The 24,447-nt window shown below is 39.4% G+C and overlaps 1 protein-coding gene across 3 annotated transcripts in view; it reads right to left on the bottom strand.

Moving 5' to 3' along the window:
- Cntnap2 (contactin associated protein 2) overlaps positions 1 to 24,447 on the bottom strand; it is a 2,084,252-nt gene that overhangs the window by 688,313 nt on the left and 1,371,492 nt on the right. The gene's annotated exons all lie outside the window — the stretch shown is intronic.

Raw genomic sequence — 24,447 nt, 5'->3', positions numbered from 1 at the left:
AAGAAAAAAGAAAAAAAAAGTGACTGAGTGGGTTTCAATTGTTTCTTTGGCTTTGATTTTAGTATAATCATGACACATCTTTATTTGGATGGTTTTAAAAGTTCAAAGGACTCTTGTTTTCAAGCACAGAAACGATAAATCTCCAAACTTGTCATCATAAATCAATATCACACTGTATTCATACATGTGGTTTTATAATGGAAGAGAAGCAATGAAGGGGCAAGCATCTCAACACTGCTCTCTGCTGCCTGTCTGCAAGCCGGAAAGATCAGATCAGGGGCATTTCCTTCCACTTGATTCGGTTCTTTCTCCAAGAATCTTGGTAAATGTACTGCTTGTGTTTGTGATTTATGGGAAATATTGCTACCGGAGAAAGCACAAGATCGCCTCTTCATTCCTTCAATTACATTGGCTCTGACATTTAACCTTTTCAACAATTTCATAATGGTAATATCTAGTTTGACAGCTTTTTATTCATTCTGCATTTTCTCCCTTTATTGTTTTAAGCAATATTTTCCTTAAAATACAGGAATATGTTTTTTATTCTATAATTTGAAATATAGTGTGAGGAATACTGATCAGGTTCAGTATAATTATCTAGAAGCATTAGAAATTTAATATTCTAATTACTATTTATTATGGACTAGCTATGAAGGGGTTCTATTGTGGATTATGAAAACAAGTTATTTTCAATCCCTTTGGAGTTCTCTGAAGAGCTATAGCTAATACTGTTATTTTCCACAGAGGTCAAGTTCTGCTGTCAGTTAAGGAGGTTGCATGGATTGGCTTGCTGCACCGAAGACAGAAGTCAGATATGAGATTGGAATATAGAATCTGAAGCTGAGAGATGGAGAATGGTGCCTTTCCTTAACTAGATGGTCAAACAACCTGTCTCAGCTGAAACACACAGTCTTTGACATTCTTTCCCTGCCATTCTTGTGACTTCTGCAAGAGCCCATGGAAGCGTCAGAGATGAGAAGCTATATTGAACATCCGCTGCTATAGTGTCTGCATAAATACCACATGGTGGTACTCAACCTGTGAACTGGTGTCTAAAGGCAATTTTAAAGCATATTTTGTATAAATTAAATATTTTGGTATGCCTTCTCTAAGGAAACTCTTGAATGGTGTGAATTGGGTGATTTGGAGGACTGAGGTGCAGTCTGAAATGCTACTGTTCCATCGTTTTCCCTCTACCCATAACACTTGTAAATGTCTCAAAGTGTATCTGGAAGAAGAGGAAGACATGAAGGCATCAAATAAGCGGTAAATGAAATGAACACAACTGCAAGGCAGAGACCAGAGACAAGACACAAAAAGGATTGCCTGGAGGCTAGGGAAAACTGTTAAAAATACAAACTAAAAGAACAACTCTCGAGTACTGAAGTGTGAGTGAGGTGAAATGAAATGGACCAAAGTGCTTGTGATATGAGAAGCTGGTGGTATGTGAAAGATGGTTACTATTAGCAATGGTGACAGACGTAGGTTGCTCTTTTTTTTAATATCTATTTATCAGTAGAGTTTGTAAAGAGAAAGACAAAGTCTATCATTCCAGGGTAATAAACTTTATCTGTCTACAAAGTGATCACCTGGCAAGCTTGAGCCCAGCGCTCTGTATATGAGCCACAAAAGCAAAGCTGCACATCCCTGGGTCTTATTTCCATTTTTATTAAATTTCTTCCTTGCCCCAAACCTTTGAATTTCTTTAAGCTTGTCCTTATTTCATTTCGGCTCTGTGAATCAGTGCTAATGTGGCTGTCTGGGTGTGCTGACATATGCTGCTCCTCATCTCTCCTCGCCTGTTTTCTTACTGTAATATTCTGAGATATCTGTGCATAGTTCCATCTCATTGATCCGTTTCATTTTAAAATATCTGACTTAAATAAAAATAGAGAGGTTTCTTTTTTGCAGCATTGAGGAGAGACAATGAGACTTTTGGGCGAGATTTGATGCATCCAGCACTGACCACTTGCTCTTTAAAGCTTTCGAAGTTACCTCATCTTTAAAACTCGAAAGTTTCCTTGTCTGTCACAGGAAGAAACTACAGCTCATAATCATGGTGGTGCCCCCAGAGCTAGCAATTTTACTCTTTGAGATAAAAAATCAATATCAACTTGTCAGTCTTTTTTGACAGTGCAAGAAAAAAAATAGGCACTCATGGTATTATTAAAAGGAGAGTGAAGTTTTAAACTTGTGTGAGCTCTTACAGAGATTCTGCCCCCTTTATGTTAATATCTGGAGAAGATGTCACCCAGTCAGATGAAATGGCCCATGACACAACCACACAGCAGGAGATATGGCTTCTTCCCAATTTTATACTTACACAGAGTGCTCTGAGTTGCTGGAGCATTCAAAGATTTAAACGATAGCAGCCGTTGGCCAATATCCTAATTGTGTTGCAGGTGGTGTGAAGTGCTATAGAGTAGGGACGGTAGTTCCCATCTTACCCCTGGTTTCACTTACCCTAGTTTCAATCCAGGGCAATGAAGTCCAAAAGTTGTAAATGAGAAATTCCAGAACTAATTCATGACCATGAAATTGTACATCAACTGTCCTGAGTCATATGATAAAATCCTATGCCCATCTTGCTCTATTCATTCATAATTCGAGAAGTCCTTTTTTCCTTCAGAGTTTCCATGTTGTATATGCTACTTGCTGGTGACTCACTGAGAAGTTGCAGTCTCAGGTAGTAGATTGACTGTTGTGGTATTGTGGTGTGTGGATTCAAGTAACTTTTATTTTTAGCTAATATGGCTCAAAGCACAAAGTATTGATTCAAAGGACGTCCCAGACACAAAACACAGAGAGAAGGAAAGATTAACTCTGGTGCTGTCTGGCAGTGCTGCAGGGTGGAGAGAGAAAAGCACAATCTAGGCAGAGCTTAGTAGTTCTTCCTGTGATTTTCAGTATCCACTGGGTATTTGAAAATACAGTTCCCCGAGGATGAGAGGAAATGCTGCATAATGTTCACAAATCTAGATGGCAGCTTATTAAAATGAGCGCTATACAAAGTTGACAGCCACAGAAGGAAATGCATCTCCTCTGATATATCTGTTGATAAAACCAGATGAAGAAATGTGATAACTGCTTTCCACCCTGAACTCTGCAACGGTCACAGCCTAGGCATGCACCTTGAGGAAAGCTTTAAAAAATTCATGTGCCTTTCGAGAAATTATCAGCTACATAAATCAAGTAAGCCACCCTCAACACTGATTTATGCCATGTCTTACTGATGACATTTTAAGTACTGCTGTAAAAGCATATTGTGGTTAATTTAAAATGTAATTAATGTAAGATTAATTGCTGGTGCAGAAACTGGAACATGCTACTGACAGATGAAATGAGAACAGTGGTGGAATCTACAGGCAAAGAGCAGGATTTAGCAAGGCTCTTTCTAGCCATAGGCCGCAGCTTATGCTTTGGTACTAACCCCGATTTCACAGAACTTGTTAGGAATAAAAAAGGGAATTAATCATCAGACTTGACAAAAATCTGGTTAAAACTTCCCTCTACATTTGTTTCCTCCCCACTCCTACTGTTAGGTCTTCCATACTACATCTAAACAACTGTGTAGACAGAAAGATGTGTTTGGCAAACTGGTAACCAAATGAGCTGGCTTGAGAAGATGCTGCTCTAGAACTCAATGACCATGACAATGATGGCAGCTTAGAGATTACAGCAGTTAGATCTACCAACTCTAAAACCCATCAATATTTCTCCCAAAACAACCATCTCCACAAAAAAGCATGAGTCTCAATTAACATCTGCAATTCATATTTGATTTCTTATTTCTGCATGATCCATTGGGGCAAAGGAAAGGAAGGCAGAAGTGAAAAAGAATTCTATTGACGCCCAGACGTGTGGCTAACTAAACCCACTTAAAAAACCTGAGAAGGCTTAAAAATAAGGGAGAGAGAGTTTAACACTGATTTTTGCTGTTTGTTGGTGGTGTGCTGTAGAGAGATTTCCTGATTCGGCAACAGCAGCAGAAAAAACGCTGTGTCATTTCAAAGAGTGGCTTCCTGGGGCTGTGCCGCCAGTGCAAACTCTGGCTTTATGTTTGTGTTCCCGCTTGGGATCTGAAGGAGAGTGCTCTGAGACCTTGACGATGACTCAGAGCTCCCCGCCTGCTCCTGGGCAGAAGGCAGAATCAGGCTTAGGCAGGCGGAAGAGCATGGCGGATTTCTGCTGCCATACAGAGATGTGTTTTCAGACTGCGTAGTGCTCTGCGTGTCAGATCTGGATGTAACTTGGATGAAAAGAATTTCTGCGCTGCACGCTCAGTCTCAGAATTAAAGTGCTGAGTGCCGCTCCTACCTGGTAGCCTCAAGAGGCTTCCTGACTCAGCTTTAGCTGCAAAACCCTGCGGCTCATTAAGAGGTCCTGCCACAAAACACTTAAACAGTGTTGATGAAAAGCTGAACACATGCTTTTCGGTTTTCAGCCGTAGCAGGAAAAAAGCTGTGCCGTTTAAAAATGCCGGCTTTCTGGGCTGTCCTGCCAGGGCAAACTCTGACTGTTTGAGGCAGGAGGGCCGGCTACCGAGAGAGGATTTGAGTGTTGTCTGTTGTAGCTCGCTGGCTGGCAGGGACCTTGCAGCCTGTACCTCAGCCGTGAGGCTGGAAAGCTAAGGAATGGACTGGATCTAGCTGGCAAAGCCACGCCTTTAGTCCTACTGATATTGCTTGGCAAATTAAAGGCTCTTGTTGTCAGAAAAAGAGAGATATACAGTAAAGAGAGATTCAAAGACAGGAAATTTCTGAATGGTTTAAAGTGTGTTAAAAATATATGCAGACTAAAAGTTAAAATTCTTAAAGCAAACTTCTGTGACTTCAAGGTGTGGTAGCACACGCCTTTAATCCCAGTGCTTAGAAGGCAGAGATAAACAGATCTCTGTGAGTTCAAGGTGTAGTAGCACACGCCTTTAATCCCAATGCCTGGGAGGCAGAGACAGGCGGATCTCTGAGAGTTCAAAGACAGCCTGGTCTACAGGGTTATTCCAGGTCAAAGATATATGCTCAAAAAGCAAAAAGTTAACCTAGGAATGTCACAGCTTAGATTCTTAAGCGCCTAGTGATTTAAAGGCGCAAATCAAAAGTGCTCCTGGATGGTAAAAAATTGCAGATTCACAATAGGACAGATTCAGACCAATAAATGAGTCACACTGTTGGATGAATGTACGTAGGCTTGGGAGAGAGAAGAAAAAGAATATAGAGAATAAAGTTAATGTTAAAAAAAAAAAGGTAAAGTCTTTAAAGAGACAGAATAAAGTAAAGTGATAGAGTAAAAATAAGCCGCGTAAAGATGAAAAATTCACAGAGAGTCTGGATTCTTTGTATTATTGTGTTTTCTTTAAAATTTTTGACTGTGAAGGAGCTAAGTACAGAGAGACATTTCATTATATGGGCTGACAAGTGGAACCAGAACGGATATCATGAGGGTATGATTTCAGAATTTGGGTCTAAGGATATGATGCTTTGGAGAGAGTCTTCTTTTGTTTTCACAGAGGATGAGACTCTATGGATTTCTTCAATCCCGATTTGGTATGATGGACCACGTCCTCCTGAAGGGTTGCTGTGAACATCTTCAGAAAATTGCTTCGCTCAACTGCCAACTGAGATGAACCTGGCACACAGGTTATACCATGAAAGACCTAATTAACGACGCCCCCATTCAGCAGGAAGCAGTTTGGAGAGAAAAAACTGCGCCCATGTTCCCAAAATATTATTTATAAATGTTCTTTTACATTTAAAGGGGGAAATGATATAGGTATGAATAATTTGCATTGATAGAGATTTAAGGTCAATTTTGTTATATGTATAAATGTTTCTGATGTAACTTTTACTTGATAACTGTTTTGTTATATGTAATTTTGCTAGGTTGAAGTTAAAGCCTTTCTTTTTTGTTTAAACAGAAAAAGGGGAAGTGTTGGGGGAGTGTCATATATCAATCTGTTGATTTCCTTGGTTAAGCAATAAAGAAACTGCTAGGCCCATTGGATAGGCCCACCCTTAGGTGGGTGGAGTAAACAGAACAGAATGCCGGGAGGAAGAGGAAGTGAGGTCAGACCCGACAGCTCTCCTCTCGGGAGCAGACGCAAGAGAGACGCCATGCTACCTGCTCCAGGGAAGACGCACACCATGCCCCAGCTCCGACCCAGGATGGACTTAGGCTAGAATCTTCCCGGTAAGCGCACCTAGGGGCGCTACACAGATGATTAGAAATGGGCCAGAGCAGTGTTTAAAAGAATACAGTGTCCGTGTAATTATTTGGGGCATAAGCTAGCCGGGCAGAGCCGGCGGCTGGGGTGTTGGGGGACGCAGCCCCGCCGCCGCTCCCCTTATTGCTACATTCTATAGATGTTTAGATAAATGAAATATATAGTAGGAGTTGCCTGAAAACAAGAAGTCAACATAAATTCTACTGAAATGGAAGAAAGTCATGGTCCTTCTGAGCAGAGGATACATTCCACAGGACCAACATTTTTAGCTGGAAGATGCTAAGGAATCCTATACCATGGGGCAGAAAGAATGAAAATACAAGTGTCACAGACCTCATTACAATTTTCCAAAGCTGAATTCCATTAGGTTGATTGAAATATTATCACTTTTTGCTTAGAAACAAAGTAAATGAGATTTAAAATGACTGAAAATTAAACTCTAAACATACATGTCTTTATTGGGTTAACAGAATTTCAAACCCAAGACAACAAAGAATATTAACAACTATTACCAATAAAACAGGAATAAATTGATAAAACCACAAAATCCAATGTGGATCATAGTATCAGTGCAATTACAGATGAGCTATAATTACCCAACCTCATTCCCTAGGTTTCTGGTTAAAATAAAAACCCACTCACCTGATTTATGTTCCCATCAGGCATCATCTAAAGGAAACTCCAAGCACAGAGAAATCACTAGATATGTACTTTTGGTGTTGCTACTTTATTCAACAAATCCAGCATATTTGGCTGCTGCCACCATAAGCAAGGTAGCATATGCCATATGTTGTGGGTATCTATACCATAACCAACAGACTATGTGCCCATATTCAGTATTCTCCTATTTGTGATGAAGACCCCGTGACCTGGAATGTCATTTACGGAAGGATGGGTTCTGAAACATGGTGCCTCCACGAATTGAAATGTCCTTTTGTTTAATGTTATCCCACATTTCAGGGCTGTTAGCTTGTATGGCAATTCCCCAACACAACTGGATGAAAGGCATTGAAATGCTAAGCATGTTACATTAACCTTCCTCAGGGTCTGCTGTTTGCTTTCCAGAAATGATTTTTAGAAGAATTTCTCTCCCGTGGCTCTAACATTCTTATGGTTAGCAGATGTGTTTAGTTTGCTTTACCCATGGGGATTTGTTGTCTACCCTTTTATTCTCAGAACATAACTGAGAGTGATCATCACACGGACCAGTTTAGAAGGTACAAATGTCATTTGACATCTTGAGTCTTAGACTTGAGCAAACAGATGAACTTTCAGGAAGTGTAAAGATGTACACAGTCTAAGTATTCTGAGAAGAGGAGAAGACTGTTAGTCAAGTTTCGGTGATAAATATTAAAAAAAAACCACAGGAGTGTTTGTCTTAGAATGTACAATGTGGGTGCATTAGAAAGTGGGAAGGTATTAGCTGTCATGTGCATAATGGGACAACAGGAAGAAGTACATTTTCAATTATAGCAGCTGTTTAAAAACATGGAAAACAAAATCAATGCAAGAGAAACTTAAAAATGTCTAAGTTTCAGTTGCAGAAGATATTGAAAGTTCAAAAGTAAAGGAGCGCCGGGCATCATGGGAGTGGCTAGAAGAGAAATGCTGGGACTTGGCCTCAGTATTTCACTGCAGTTTTCAGTAATACAGGAATATTAAGCAGATTCAATTCAGTTTCCAATGGGCTAAACGTTCTATCCACAGTGAGATAATTTGTGATTGTAAGTGAAGGTCTCATCAAACTAAATTGTGATCCAGTTATAAACACCTGAATTCTATCCTCCTGGTTTCTGTTGTTTTTATTGTAGGAGATTGCTGGGGTAATTTAGAGACAACGAGAGGTCTATGTACAGAAGCCAACAGACACTCACCCTCTGCCAAACTGTCATGTAAAATTAAAATTAATTGATTATCAGACAGATTAGAGTAATTCTAATTAATCTAGTGGCAAAATTTATTCTTGTTTGTTTGAATGGCCATTGTTTTCTGGAATTATGTCTAACAGAACGTAGCAGGTTCTGGAGGTGCATTAAATGTGTTCGATGTGAGGGACCCTCCTTTAGGCTTATCTGAAAGGGTAGCCAAGACTCTAGACTAGAGAAGGTGCAGACTTCCAAACTTCCAGATCTCTTCAATAAATTGGCTGACTGACGGAGTCATGGAGAACATGAGGTCAAATGACGGCAGCAAAGGTACTCATGTGCCTTTGCAAATATGGAATGGCATCATGTTTAACTACATGTTTTAGTAAAATGAACTTTAAGACTCCTCCAAGTGATTGGAGAGATGGCTGTTCTCCCAGAAGACAGTTCCCAGCACCCACATGGAGGCTCACATCTGTCAGAAACTCCAGTTCTAGGGCTTCTGACACCCTCACACAGACATACACACAAGCAAAACACCAATGAACATAAAATAAAAATAAATTATATATATTAAAAACCTCCTCCAAAATATTATTATCTCTCTGCCCATTATGCCTTATTTTGCTTCTAAAGCAAAGCTCATGTTACAGAATTTTTAACAGCTTTTTTCTTTAACAGTCCTTCAGGATATGCTATTAAAGTGCATATGTCCTGGCGCATTACTGAGAGTAAAGCTCTTGAGGCATAGCCAAACATTATTACTGTATTTTGGAAGCTTACATGTGTTTACAAGTGTATGTGGCTGTAATTAGATAATGATGTTATTATACTAGGCTCCAGAGGTGCTGCTGTCCTGTTCATGGGCTTAGTGTTTATATTTCTAAACAACTGTGAATTTTTTTCCCATTAGCTTTATTTTATAGGAGCCAGCAGTAAACTACCCTTATCACTCCTCTTCCATTTGTCTGAAACCTGAGGTGGGAAAATGGGAAATGATATTTGGATATCAAAAGAGTCACTACACCAGGTGTCTCAAAATAATCCCAGTTTCTACTTTTTTAATAACTCTCCAAGTGCTGAAATATATGTTGAGTCTTGATTTTTATAATGAAATAATTCTTATATGAAAATTAGAAATATGAATAGAATGCATGTATCTGAGTGGGTGAACATCTCCTAGAATATACAGAATACATTGTCACAAAGAGCATCACAAATTACTTAGGGAGCCAATAGCCAATCTCAAAAGTATCCCCTTTTAAAAAATTAAATTATGATTGATAATGTCTGCATGCGTGCATGCGTGCGTGCGTGCGTGTGTTCTACAACTCAGATGTAGTGGTCAGTAGACAACTTGGGGGAATTAATTTTCTCCTCTCACCAGGTGGGTCCTGGACATTGAACTTAAGTCATCAGGCTGACAGCAAGAGCTGTCAAAATGTCCATTTACAAATGGAGCTCCATGTCTCCATTTTTAAAAATAGCTAAATGCATAGCTGCCTCTGTGGTATATGTTAATGCATATTACTTTGGAAGCCAGGATTTAGTGATGATCTGCGTAACTTTGCATTCATCTAAATATAATTTGAAGCAGTATTCTACAAAAAATAGAGTTGTCCCTTCATGTTCAAAATAAAATAACCTCATACAACACATTTAATTATAATTAAGTGTGCAAGCAGGAATGTTCACTCATAAATCAGGCTAGTTAAAAGCAGGCTATGAATTTATTTTTATTTTCAAAAATTTTCTTGATTAGTTAAGAGAGACAAAGAACAATTACCTATGTGTAATTGACATTGTCATGGAAATATAAATGTCAAGAGGGAAATTACACTTTCTGTATCATTTCTGCATTGCTTTTGAAAGACAACCACCAAGAAATGTGTGACTGCATTTAACCTCTCCAGTACGACTGTGATGTTTTCACCTGCAACTCAACAGGGGTGTCACCTAGAAGACACACCTCTGGACTTGCATGTAAGGATGTTTCCCATAAGATTAGCTGACAGGGAGAGCTGCATTCTCAAGGTCAGCACCTTCCAATATGAATATATGAAGAGGTCTGGTGACAAAGAAAATAACATTTGCTTCCTCTTTTCAAGTGAGTGTTCCTTCTGCTCCTTTCCTTTCTGCCATCAGTTTTCAGCTTCTTTAGTCTTCTGATATGTACTCCATACGAGGGTCTTTCCTGGGAACTTTCAGATGTTCAGCATCAATTTGGGACTGCTGAGATAACCAGCTTCAGAGATTGAAGAGCTACTGGGTTCTTGCCTCTTCCGTGTGCAGTATAAGCCAATCTAACAAAATCATTCTCTCTCTCTCTCTCTCTCTCTCTCTCTCTCTCTCTCTCTCTCTCTCTCTCTCTCTCTGTCTCTCTCTCTCTCTCTCTCTTCTGCTCTTTTCCCTTCCTTCCAATTTTCTTCTGTTCCTCTAAAGAACTTTATAATATGGGCAAAGACCTCATAGCTAATGCGCTAGAGAAACATTCCAATTTGATCCCTTAGTTCAGTGCAGCTTAGTATAAGTTTTAAATTAGAAGAAGTCGAATCCCAAGGAACAGCAGGAGTCATGGACTCAGACAGAGATCTGCCATTTCACTTAGCCACCAAATTTGGTTGCCATGTTCACAAGATAGGATATTACTTAATATGAAGCCAAATTAGAAATATACATGAAAGTAGGCAAAGATACCCCAGGGACCAGATAGAGGATCCCTCTACCAACCTCCTACTGTATCTAATGATTAGTGAGGCTGATATCAAGACCTGCCTGCTGCATGTCTGGGACTTGAGCAGATTTATCTGGTGCAAACCACAGTAGATCTTCCTTGACTTTCAGTCACTGCAGCTTCCAATGTTCTAAAAATACAGCATTTCGTCTTAAATGGAGCTGTGCAGACCTTTAAATACCAACTAGAGTAGCTAAATAAAAGGTGAATGATTTTCCTTTTTAGAAATTAAAAAAAAACTCATTTTGCCTGGATTTGGCAATAAGCTCCAAGAATTCTGCTGACACGGTTGTCAAAATATTTCTCAAAGACACAGGAGGGCTCTTACAAATTTGCCAAGCTTGTAGCTTTGATCTCCTTCCTTTATTAGAGAATGGAAAAGAACAAATGAAGTTGTAGCAATTACTGCTTAAAGCAAAAGCAATTCAGCACAGGAAAGGAAGTCTTTTTAGTAAATGATGCCAAAGCAACTTGTCGGCAATAAATGTGCTTTAGAATGCACCTTGATCTAAACGGCACGGCCTTACCTAAACATCAACTTAGAGTGAGCGGAAAATAGACTAGTTGCTTTATGAAACTACAATTTGGCAGAAAATATAGATGATGGAAAAAATACAGCTGAAAATATATAGCCAATGAAAATTAAAATTATTAAATATGGCTTCACTATGATTGCAATTGTATTTTTTATTTTTGCTTTGTGAAAATCCTGTTAATGATGAAACTGGGAGAAGATACTTGCACATAGTGGTCAAGGGAGAGATACATATAACAGATAAATAATGTTCAAGTGTCATAAGTGGTTTATAAACATAAATCAAAGAAAACCAGCTTATAAATCACAATCCCAGAGAACCTAGACAACAATGAGGACCCTAAGAGAGACATACATAGATCTAATCTACATGGAAAGTAGTAAAAGACAAGATCTGAATAAATTGGGAGCACAGGGACAATGGGAGAGCATTGAAGGGGAGGGGAGATGTAGGGAGGAGAGCGGAGAAAAATATATAACTCAATAAAAACAATTTAAAAATAACCAAAATTTGAATATAGGAAAGAGAATGAAGAAACAGCTAAGTGCTGTGGATGACATACATATAAGCATGTGAAAAGCTTCTTGGCATCATTAATCAATAGAAATAATAAGATGGTAGTGAAATATTACTACTAACCTACAAATTCATTAACATGAAAACCATGACAACACCAAGTACTGGAGACAACAGAGAAGCTGGCTCAGTGATATATTGCTGCTGGAAATACAAAAGGTTGTAGTCACTATGGAAAACAATTTGAGTTTCTTTGAAAACCAAAAGAAACCTAGTCTAACCACATCATCCAGAAATCATATTCCTGGGCATTTGTCCTAGAAAATAAAACGTCCTATCAAGCAGAACGTGATAGACAGATGTTCATAGCATTTTCACTCAAAGTAGCCAAAACAGTCAACCAATCACATATCCTTCATGGGATGAATGGTTAAGCAAAATGGCTTACTCACACTATGAAGCCGTATTCGGAATAAGAAGGCAAAAGTGTACCTACAACAACTTGTGCTGGGCGGTGGTGGCACACACCGTTAATCTCAGCATTCAGGAGACAGAGGCAGGTAGATCTCTGTGAGTCTGAAACCAGCCTGGTCTACAAGAATTACAAGAGTTCCAGGAAAGGCTCCAAAGGTACAGAGAAATACTGTCTCGAAAAACAATAAATAAATAAATAAATAAATAAATAAATAAATAAATAAATAAATACAACAAACAAACCAAAAGACCAAAAACAACCCCCCCCCCAAATACTCCAACAACTTGCATAAGCAACAATAGAATTATACTGAGTAGGGGTAAAGTGGTCTCAAAAGGACATATATATTGCAGAATTCCATAATTGCACCACAGATGGGAGTTTGTTATTATAGAAGTTGAGAACACATTTGTAGTGGCCAAGACTTGGAGATGAGGAAGTATGTACAACCAACAATGAGTTGCCAAAAGGAGTGTTGTGGTCATAATACAGTGAGAGATCTCAATTGTGGTGGTGGCTGCATAAAGTCATGCATCTGACGAAATTTCCTCTGCACAAAGTTGTGTTCATACACACACAGAACTGGGGATCAGTGGTTTGTTGCTGACAAACTGTGAGTAATCTCTCCATAGCTTGTGCTAATACCAACTTTTCAAAAGCTCTAATCCCCCCTGTCAAAAGCCTTGTTTTTTCTTACTTAACTCAAAAGATTCCAAAGAGAGCATTGTATCTCACAAACACCCAGCAGAACAAGTCTTTCTTCTTCCCCATGTTTCTCAGTCTCTTCTCAGGGTTGCTTCCACGCCTTTTCTCTGAAGCAAACCTTCAGAAGACAAAGGTAAACAAACCAACATAGTTCTGCTCCTCCTTCCCTTCACTGTTACATACACCTCCTTTGTCTGGACTGAGTTCTACCCCCTCTCTTCTACTTAGGAAATGCATGCCCTGGCAATGCTGAAGCATGTATGGTCAGCCCTTATCAGTGCTATTAACTGCTGAACAGGGTTTGCTAAACTCCAGGTCAGTTCTGTGTCTGCAGATCACTTCAGTCTCTTTATGATCACTTCAGTTTATCTTTTCCCTGTCATTGCTGAAGACATTAAAAAGGAGAGCGAGAAGAAAAGAAAAGAATAGAAAAGAAACAAACACTTCTAGGAACTAAATGTGCAAACGAAATGTCTGCCATACAGCAGCATGGGTGAGGGAGAGACCCCCTCTCCCCCACCACCTGCAGGAGGCAGGAGAACTGGCCTCAGGAGCATGGGTGGGAGAGAGTGGAGAGAGCCCTGACCCTCACAAGCTGCAGCACTAGAGCTAGCCATGCATCCAGCCTGGAGAACATAGTAGGGCTGACCCTGTTGACAGGGTGCAAGTGAGCCAGTTCTGAAGGTGTGAGAGTTGGGGAGCTGGCAATGGTCCCCATTGTCTGCCATGTGGTATCATGGACAAGGGAAAGATACCCTACCCCCAACCTCCTCCAATGGGGGCAGGTGAGAGAGCTGGTTTCTGGAGCATGAGAGAAGGAGAGATAGCTCTGGCCCTCACCAGCTGTAGTACTCTAGAGAGAGGGCCCTGAACCTCTCCTGTGCCAAACAGTGGAACTGGCCCTGGTGGTGTGTGTGGGGGGTAAGAAAACTGGCCCTACCTCTTTCTGCATGCTACACTGGGCAGGCTAGCTGGGGCAGTGCTGGAGAATTCACCCTGGTGGTGAGCTAGAGGGGGTTGATCAAGTCAGCTACCATCCAGGGTCAGAACCATGGCTATGAATTGACCCATGCCAACATTCACCCAATCTATGAAGTCCTGAGGATGTGAAGGACCTGGTCCTCCAGATCCAATGTTTCAGGATCTCTATGACACAGGGTAACAACAGGATATCCAAGAGGAGCCCCAGTGAGCGCCCAGTGTCAATAATATAGTAGACACCAGAGGCCTTCAGCCAGGCCCATGACTCATTGCAGTGAACACACTTGCGAGTAAAGATGGTCCAAAGAGCATACTGTGTGACTCACTGTGTCACACTCTACCTTCGCAATGAGATTTTTCTTTTCTTTTAAAATTTTATTTGGGTGTGGGGGTGGTTACAAGGGCAGTGGGCAGATTGAAGGGACAGGGAGATGAATGGGATCAGGATGCATGATGCGGAATACACAAAGAATCAACCAAAAGTTAAAAAAAAAAGTAGAGGAAAAGAAGACTAAACACCGAGGAGGAAGTTCTGCTGGTAATCTTTTATTTTCAGATAGGGTGATATACACAATCCTCACTGTGAAGGCTCTAAGTTCCCTATGTGATCTACAGCGAGGCTTTCAAAATAGCAGCTAGGAAAGGATGCAGTTGCCATACAGAGAGAACGGTGTCAGTGCTCTGAAATTTAACAGTCCACAAGCAATTACCAATAAGCACCCAATGTATTCTTAGTGTTTTGCTCGTGCCATGAAACAGTTCAAAAGAAGATAAAACCATACAAAATTATAGAACATAAGTGAATACATGGAAGAGATTTGATGTTACCAGTTATTAGGAAAATGCTAATTGACCCTGTAGCATGAAACTGCTGCGTGCCTATTAGAATGAGTGAGATCCTGAATGGCTGGAGTTCTTACTCCTTGCTGGTGCATGTGCAGCAAGCTCTAGGCACTACAAAAAGCAGCTTCTTATACAATTAAACATCCAGTTACCAGCAAACTCAGTCGCAGGCATTTGTCCAAGTGAAATGAAAACTTATGGTCAAAGAAAGATCTGTATGAAAACACAGTTCTGTACAGAGGCTTCATTGGTTCACACTGGATGTCATCCCAGTATGTTCCACCTGGCAAATGTATTAACATATGTTCTAGGTGTGTCTAAATGACAGAGTTCTACTCTGAATCATGATGATGCATGCTATAACACAGCATGAATAATGAGTATCCATTATGCTAAGTAGAAGAATCTAGATTTAAGTGGTTACATACTATATGGCTCCATGGAGCTTAAGCTATAGAGACAGCAAGCAGGTGGATCATTAATGTTTTTTGGGGGGGGGGGGCAGTGATCTTTTGCAAAAAGTCACAAGAGAAAAAGTACATGGCTTTTTTTAATGAGTTTTAATTCAACTCATAAAACTGTACAGTTAAAAAAGCTAAGTTTTATTGTATGCAAGCTTCACTTCAGTTTCTTTTTAAAGGAAGAAATGTAGCCTAAAGGAGAATTACTTAGTGCCTGCTACTGGGTGTCTTAAAATAAAACATTGGGAATTATATTGGCATGAATGTATAGATGAGTTTCAAATGATGTGTTGCTGGATTATGACATTTAGATCTAGGAATACATTAAATTTAAAGAGGCCAGCAGCTAAGCTGGAAGAGGAAAGCCTGGTCTTCATTGCCAAACTTCTGACGGATGGGCAGGACCTGGATAGATAGAGAACTGACCTGAAGGAAAGTGAGTAAAATAGACTACCAATGAGAAGCCATACCTGAAATGTTGAGTTTATACCAGGAGTGATGGCGAACTGATTTGATAAAGAGGAAAGAGCAAAACTGCAAATGTTTTCACATATTGCCCCACTTAGGACTCAAGTCTTCTCATAATACAATTTAGGTAAGATTTTGAAATGAGAGGGACCATAAAAATGCAGTATTTCCTGGTGTTGCTGCTGGAAGTATTGTGTCCTCAATTAAAAAAAAAGCAGCTGCAATTTGGCACAATAGCAAAAGTAGGCCAGTGTCGCACTCACAATGTGAGCCTAGATCCTTTTAAGCTTTTGAACTGACATTTTAGCTGATTGTCTTAATAATGGAAACCCAATATTAAAACAGAATCTTTTGAATCTTTAGATGTTTGGCACCAGGATGCACAGCTGCCTCTGCATCTTATTCTGTAGCCTCTGGGCATGAGACATCACATATAGAAATGTCTGCTCTGAGGGCTATTTTCTTTTAAGCCCGTGGGGACTGTGTCCATATGTTCAAGTTATTTTTGAACTCATGAATAATGAGCATTTGGATATCCTACAGAACACCATTTTCCACTTCTAAGTTCAATTGTGCTTTGGCCCTCACATCAAAAGCATCCACTGTTAGACGGGGAGCACCAGTGCCTGAACTGGAGAGTTCAGCATTAGGTCCTCACGTACCCACCACCTCCATGCTTACCTCAGCTGTCTCTTCCATAGTTAGAATTAATTTTCTTCACTTGAAAGATGTTGGTAAATAACTAAAGTGCAAGGATTTGGGTTTCATTTCCATTCAGTGTTTGTAAAGTTCTTATAGGAACCAAGAATCATTAATTATATAAGTTCAGTTATCATTAAATACAGTACAACTCCTAAAAGGAAGATGGCCAGATGAACAGTTGCAGTATAGTGCTGTTAAAGTGGGTGTGGCTCTGAGCCATCCGGAAATCTCTTAAAGAGTCAGAGAATGCTCGGTATTAAGGAAATGTCAAATATCTTGCTGAGAAGCAAATAGGTAAACCTTAAAAGAGCTCCAGGTAACAATGAAGCTCATATTGAATGCCCTTCATCCAAGAGTCCTGGAGGCCTTTACAAATGGCACAGCATTAACTTGAAGACCACTCTGGAGGAACATCAAATTAATTTCCATTATGGAAATGGAACCCCTGAGAAAGAAGCATGTCCACCCACAACCACAGTTTAACCCACCTCTCAGCGCTCTTAGGACCAGTTCCTAACAGCCTCTGTTCTAACAGCTGATTTCAGTTCCTGAGATAAAAGAAGGCACGGAGAGTCGAAGACTGACCATATTCACTCAGCATTAGTTGAGCCTACACAGACATGACTACAATACTATAGGCTAATTATTCTCAAGGAGAAATTTGCTGTAGGAGGTTCTTCTGTTCATATACTGCTTTCACTGGTTAAATGAATAAAGAAACTGCTTTGGGCCTGATAGGGCAGAACTTAGGTAGGTGGAGAAGACAGACTGAATTCTGGGAAAAAGGGCAGAGTGAGAGGCATGGATCTTCTGCCTGAGACGAACGCTGATTAGAATCTTGCCAGTAAGCCACAGTCATGTGGATATACACAGATTAATAGAAATGGGTTAAATTAAGATGTAAGAATTAGTCAATAAGAAACTAGAGCTAATGGGCCTGGCAGTGTTTTAATGAATACAGGTTCTGTGTAGCATTTTGGGTGTAAGCCTTCCAGGAGGCCAGGACAAACAAGCTGCCTTTCCTTGCAACAGAAATTTTAGAAATTAAATAGTAGTTAAATAATAAATTCTATGACAATCATCTTGTTGAGTTATAATATAAGTATAAATATATTATATATAATAAAAATAAAATAATATAGATTTGTAAACAATAATAAATAAATAATATATAAAATAAATATATAATATATATGCTGTGCTTTTCCTATACATTTATAGTTAAGATAAGGCTTAATTTATAAATTAGGCAGCAGATTAATAAAACAATTATTCTCTAGTATTATATTCTTTCTCTTTCTCAAACACTCATACACACATGCACATGTTGCAAGGAGCTGCTTGTACCTCTGAGAGACATGTACACTGCTCCATTCTGAGGCTCACAGCCAGTCCATGTCACTATTAAAGCTGCAGCAGTCTGCTCACAAACCCCATCCAAATGCTCTGTGGCAAGACCTGTCTGAAAAAGTCAAAGTTCATGCTAACAGCTTTGCCCATAGCCTGAAAGCTGCCATTTTGAAACCCTGTGGCTGTTACCACTAAATCAGTATTACCTCTCTTAATGGAGCTGCGGGACACAACCAACAATTAGCAAGAAGCTGTGTTAAACTCTGTATTTTTGTGTCTAGAATTCCTCTACACACACACATACACACACACACACACACACACACACACACAGAGAGAGAGAGAGAGAGAGAGAGAGAGAGAGAGAGAGAGAGAGAGAGAGAGAGAGAACACATGGAAAAGGTGAATGCCAGGGGTGCGATATATTGGTTAGCATCAAGTTTCATCCATATCATGTAGAATGGAACACAAATTTAAATCTTACAATTTGTTTATTTCTTGTCATTTCCATTTGACCACAGGCAACAGAAGTTACAGAAAATACAGACAGTCAAGGATAAGGGAGGAACTGTTATATAAGAGATGAAATGTCAAATTAGGGGTTCATAGAAAGAGAAAGGAGGTTTAAGCAGAGTTTTTGGAACATGTAGGAGTTATCTTTAAGTAGAAAGTGAGAAAAGATTCTAGAGAGAGAAAAAAACCCAGCATCTTCAAAGCATAAAGCATTATATAACCACCAGTAACTAGAGTAAATCATCGTGCAGTTGGGCTTCAGGGGTGCTGATATTGGGAAGCAGAGGATAAATTTCAGTGTGGTACATGTGCTATTTTATAAGGCTTAAAGGGACTCCCATTGCCAATAAAGGAGGCAGTTCAGTGGTCACTGCACACAGTCAAAGGAACCCCATGGCTCATCAGCTTTATGATACCAATATAGAGTAGTAAATGAAATTTATAAGAATGCCAACATGGGATACCACCTTATAAACTCAATTTACAATTCACACTTATACTTCATTTGATGCCAATTATTCTACAAAGAAAAAAAAGAAAGAAAAGGAAAACAAAATGCATATAGAACTGCTTCTCTTGTGTTTGAATTAAGTGGAGAGAGATTAGTTGGGCTCAGTAAACAAGGGGGAAGACAAGAGATTGCAGAGAGAAGATAAAACTCAGTGGTTTGATATAAAAGGGTTAAAGAAAAAAACTGAATTTTGATTCTATATCTCTAGACCATGATTTTAACTGACTTATTTTTAAAAAGAAAAGAATAAATTCTTCATATGATGAAGATAACGACTCCCATCTGGAACATGTACAGTTGGAGGCTAAGATGGGTCTTCAGTTGAAGGAGCTCTAAGTCACCAAGGGGATTTGCTCTGCAGGGCATCTCTGTCACAGGACACTGCCCTCAACCTGAAGGCTGCACTTTGTGTATCAAATGGCCAGGTCAGAGGAATAGTTTTTGTTAAGCGGAGTGTGTTTATTCCAGATTTGTCTAAGCTGAGTGAAGTGCTCCAGATTTTCCTCAAATACTGCTTCCCTGCTTGTCTTTTCACAAAATTTGTTCAGATATCTCTATCGGCTTCTTTATCAAAGGAGCTCATATCCAATAGAGGGTTAATATCCAAAATATATAAAGAACTCCAAAACCTGGATATAAAACAAACAAACAAACAAACAAATCATCTAATAAAATGGGGGGGGGGCATATCTAAACAGAGAATTTTCAAAAGAAGAAACTAAAATGACTAAGTAACCCTTAAAAATGTAAAATATCTTTATCCATCAGGTAGCTGCAAATTAAAATTACTTTGATATTCCATATTACAACCATGAGAATGGCTAAGATAAATAAAACAAATGACAGCTCATGTTGAGGAGGATATAAAATAAGAGGAACACTCATCCATTGCTGTGGGAGTGCAAACTTGTTTAGCCACATTGGAAATCAGTATGTTAGTTTAAGTAAGATGGAAATCAACCTACCCTAAGATTCAGCTAGATCACTCTTGGGTATATACTCAAATGATGCTTCATCCTGCTGTAGAGATTCTTGCTCAACTGTGTTCACTGCTGCTCTATTTATAATAGCCAAAAATTGGAATCAACCTATATGCCTCTCCAAGAAAGAACGGATAAAGAAAGTGTGGTGCGTTTATGCTATTGGATATTACTCAGCTGTAAAAAAAAAATGAAATCATGAACTTTTAGGTAAATGGATGGAACTAAAAAAATAATTCTGAGTAAGGTAACCCAGACCCAGAAAGAGAAAGATGGCATGCATACTTTTTTATGTGGATAAGAGCTGTTAAGTTAATGATAACCAAGTTACAATCTATAGAATCACAGAGGGAAGATATAGAGTAAGGACTAGGGGAGAGAAATTTGGAACAGAAAATAGAACAAATAGTTATGGATAGATGGGGTGACTGGAATGAGAGGATTAAGTTGGGAGACAGAGGGAAGAGGGGAATGAGAGAATGAGAGATAAAATACAGGGAGAGACAGCTAAAACTCAGGGCCATTTGAGGGACTGTGTAGAAACTTATAACAGAAGCTCCCTATATATGTGTGTGTGTGTGTGTGTGTGTGTATACACATATATAAAACACATATATGTATTCACACATGTGTGTATTTGTGTATATCTTGATCTATATATATCAACTACCTTATATATACACAAATATTATATATATACATATCTATATATGACATAGATAAAGTAGCTATCTAACTGAAATCAACAAATAATGGTGAAGATAGAGGCCCAACTGGACCTTGTTGTCATCAGATCAAGCTTACAGTTCTGGAATTAATCATATCTTGTTGACCATGGGGGTCCCATAAGTATACTAAAATAACCCAGATTATTGCCAAGGCTATAGGTTGCTCTCCACAAACCGATGACAAGGTCCTGTTGCTAAAGGCAACACCTATATAATTCCCTGAACATGGAGAAGTTGAGCTGGTGCCTACATAGAGCCTTTAGCCCTTTATTCTAGCATCCTTGGTACAAGAAGGTACTCTGCATGCTAACAAAATAGAAATATAAAGAACAACCCAACCACAAATCATTGGCTCAACAATGGTGTCCTGTTGGCAGAGTTTTCCATCTATACCACCAATTAGTTATCTTCCTCCAGCTGCTCCCCCAAATAACCACACAGAGACTTATTATTAATTATAAGTGCTCAGCTGATCATTTAGGCTTATCTCCAGCCAGCTCACAGAACTTAACCATCTCTAGTAACCTATGTGCTGCCCCAAGGCTTGTTTACCTCATCTATGAACTTCCCATGTTTCTTCTTCCAGTATCTCGCTTGAGATCCTTTGACTCCACCCTCCTTTTTCACAGCGCTCTCTTTGACTTCAAATCCTGTCTAGCTAATGGTCAGCCAGTTTTTTATTAACAATGAGAACAACACATCTTCACAGTGTACAAGATTATTCCACAGCAATATCCTGGCTGCAAGATATACTAGTGCAATGGTGGTACAAAGTTTGTGGGGATAACCAACCAATATCTGATTTGACATAGGACCTACTCCAAAAGATGGAACCCATTCCCAACAAACTTGAGACTAGACAGCCCAGGGATTGGGGAAAATAAAATACTACTGTTTTTAGACAAAACAAAAAAAGAAAACACCAAATCAAACAAAAATCAAAACAAACACCCCAAAACATAGCAGTAAAATGACTTTTAATGGCATTAGGCTTTACTCTTTGATCAGTGAATGCCTTGCTCAGCTATCATAAGAGAGGTTTCCCTCTGCAGCAGATGGGAACAAATACAAAGACATACAATCAGAATTATGCAGAGTGAGAAACCTTGGAACACTCAGTCCTAAAATGGAACATCTGCATAATCTTCCATTATGGCACAGGGAACCTTGGGGGGGGGGAAGTAGAAAGAGTGTCAGAGCCATAGAAATGGAGGACACCAGAAAACAGGAGCAAAGTGAATGTGAACCCACAGAGCACAGGGACGGCACAGGTCTGCACCAGGGCCTTTTCAGATTTATTATGGATTCTAGGTTAGTGGTTTTATATTCCTGTGTTTGAGAATGAGTAGGTCTCTGTTTCTTGTTCCTTTTCTTGGGTTCTTTACCTTTTGCTTGTTTTGTCCATTTTCAATGTGTTAAATTTTATCTTAATACATTTTATTATAATATATTTTATTTTTTCAAAAAGAAAGAAAATAATCAAGATATCTCAAATAGAAAAATGTTTCAAAGCAATGGGGTATATATTTTATAAATATATGCAGATTTTTAAAATACATGTTTATAAACATAAAAATAAAGGAATTCCTTTTTTCACTGACTGTTGGGTTCTTTGGGAAACAGAGTCTGAGAGGGAGTTAAGATTGCAAAATATCAGTGGGAGAAATATCACTTATAAGAAAGAGCAAGACATGGGGCTGGGATGGGGAGCAGACTGACCCCAGTGAACTCATGCAGGCTTTCTGCAGTCCCAGGGGAAATGCAGAGCAGAGCCCAGCTGGTGGAACCCTGAAGCGGTAGAGGTGGCTCTGCCCTTGCCTTGTCACTCTGTGTATCCCTTGTTTGAAGACCTCTTGAGAAGAACATGACCTTCAGAGTTAAGAGAGAACCTGAAGAACTAACAGATGGAGGCTTCTGGTGACCACACTCATGAATATTGTTCTGGAAGCGAGATTGGTGTGCCTTTTCATATGTGTGTAGACCAAAGAAGCCCCATTATATGACTGTTTTTAAATGGGACTCCATGGGTGAAATATCTCTTGGTAATACTGTGTGTCATGCACAAGGAGTGTGTGCTTATGGTTTGGAAACCGTTATTCAGGTAGCATTGCTCAATACATGGCTGTGAAGAAATTCAGAGTACATAGTTCACCATAAGATGAATTTAAAATTCAAAAATAAAACCTGGCGTATTGCTGGACAGTGGTGCACACCTTTAATCCCAGCACTTAGGGAGGCAAAGGTAGGTGGATCTCTGTGAGTTTAAGGCCAACCTGGTCTACAGAGTGAATTCTAGGACAGCTAGGACTACACCGAGAAGTCCTGTCTCAAAAAACCACCCCCTCAAAAAAGCCCAACCTGCTGTTTTACTTCATATTTTATTTATACTTTTGTATTTTACTTCCGAAGCATATAAACTACTTTAACCAAAGAGCAGATCTCAAATGAGTTAGTGTTTGTGGGTTATTATCAAGGATCATATTGATCTCTTAGATCAAATAGTGTGCATCTGATCCATTCAAAAGAGGAAAATCAACAATTAACCACTTCAAATACAAGAAAAAAATATTTTCATTACCTACTCTTCAAATATCAAAATTATAAATCTAATCACTGTAGAGTTTTAGTGACCTGTGTTCCTAGAAGGCAATTTAAAATAACCTTCTGGCAAATGCCCAGGGCCATGTACACGCTTTATAAAAGGTTATGAAAGCTTTAAGACAAAATAAAAACCTGGAGCCTCTTGACTTTTGTACCTTCCGACTTGTACTTCATAGCAAGGAGTGAATCACCTGCAATTCTCCTCTGCTGGAGAGGCCAATCTATAAGGACCATTGGTAGCCCCTTGCTTTTGCTGTCAGGTTCTGAGTGTTGTAATTACAGTGATCTGGGAAAACAGATCCTCCTCTCTCATTGGGAAAGAAGACTGATAATGAGGCTGGTAAGGACAAGTGGCAAGGAGAGCCACTTTCCAGGACAAAACAATAGTGGCCAAAATGTACCTTGAATCAGAACTGGAGATAAAAGGCCTGGAGACTTCTCAGAAATCACTGGATTAGGGGTTAAGTATGTACAGAAAGAATACTCATCAAAAAGAAAAAAGAAAATAATAATAAAAACAACCAAAAATATACAGTAGAAATTTTATGGCTACGTGACCAGTTTTCTGATTTGTAGGTCCCAGTATAAAATGGGACAGAATTACTAATGATTCAAACGGATGACAGAAAAGCTAATGTTATAGCGAATTTGGACCCATTCTGGGCTTACTGCCTGTGTCTTGTGCAGGTAACCCTTCAGTGTGGTTGGCTCTCGCTATTGATCTAAACATCAACTACCAGAGCTAGGAAACAGCTTTTGCTCAGGTCACTGGCCATCATCCCATTTCTGTATTTGAGAAAAGTTTGCTATTATTACATTCTTTTGTTCCATTGTAATCAGGGAGAAAGATGGTTACCACAGGTGGCAATGCTTACAAGCCCCCCACTTGGTCTCCTGCCCCCACGGGGAGAAGTTGAAAGGAAATGAATGTGCTTCCAGATAGCCACTATTCTCATTGAGGTTTATGTTGGTTCATATCTTACCTTGCACTGCAACAGTATGAGCTCCAAAATCAGTTTGTATTAGAATGACAGAAAAAAGTATAACCATTTCCTATCAGAATGTTTCATGGGGTCACAATTTTCTTCACTGGCACTGGGGACAAACTTTCTATAATAAGACCCCCCACTGATTCTGTGATTGGGGCAGAAATGCTGTAGCTACGTTGATGGTGACTTCAGAGTCTCAGCTCATACAGCTGGAGTGGAGTGGGGCTATCAGATTCCTTGGTCAAACAACTGTAAATATACCACATCGA

The sequence above is a fragment of the Microtus pennsylvanicus genome, chromosome 19 (genome assembly GCF_037038515.1).
Source record: "Microtus pennsylvanicus isolate mMicPen1 chromosome 19, mMicPen1.hap1, whole genome shotgun sequence".
Lineage (NCBI taxonomy): Eukaryota > Metazoa > Chordata > Mammalia > Rodentia > Cricetidae > Microtus > Microtus pennsylvanicus.
The sequence above is the reverse complement of the archived record's forward strand: the minus strand, read 5'-3'. Positions and strand labels throughout refer to the sequence as shown.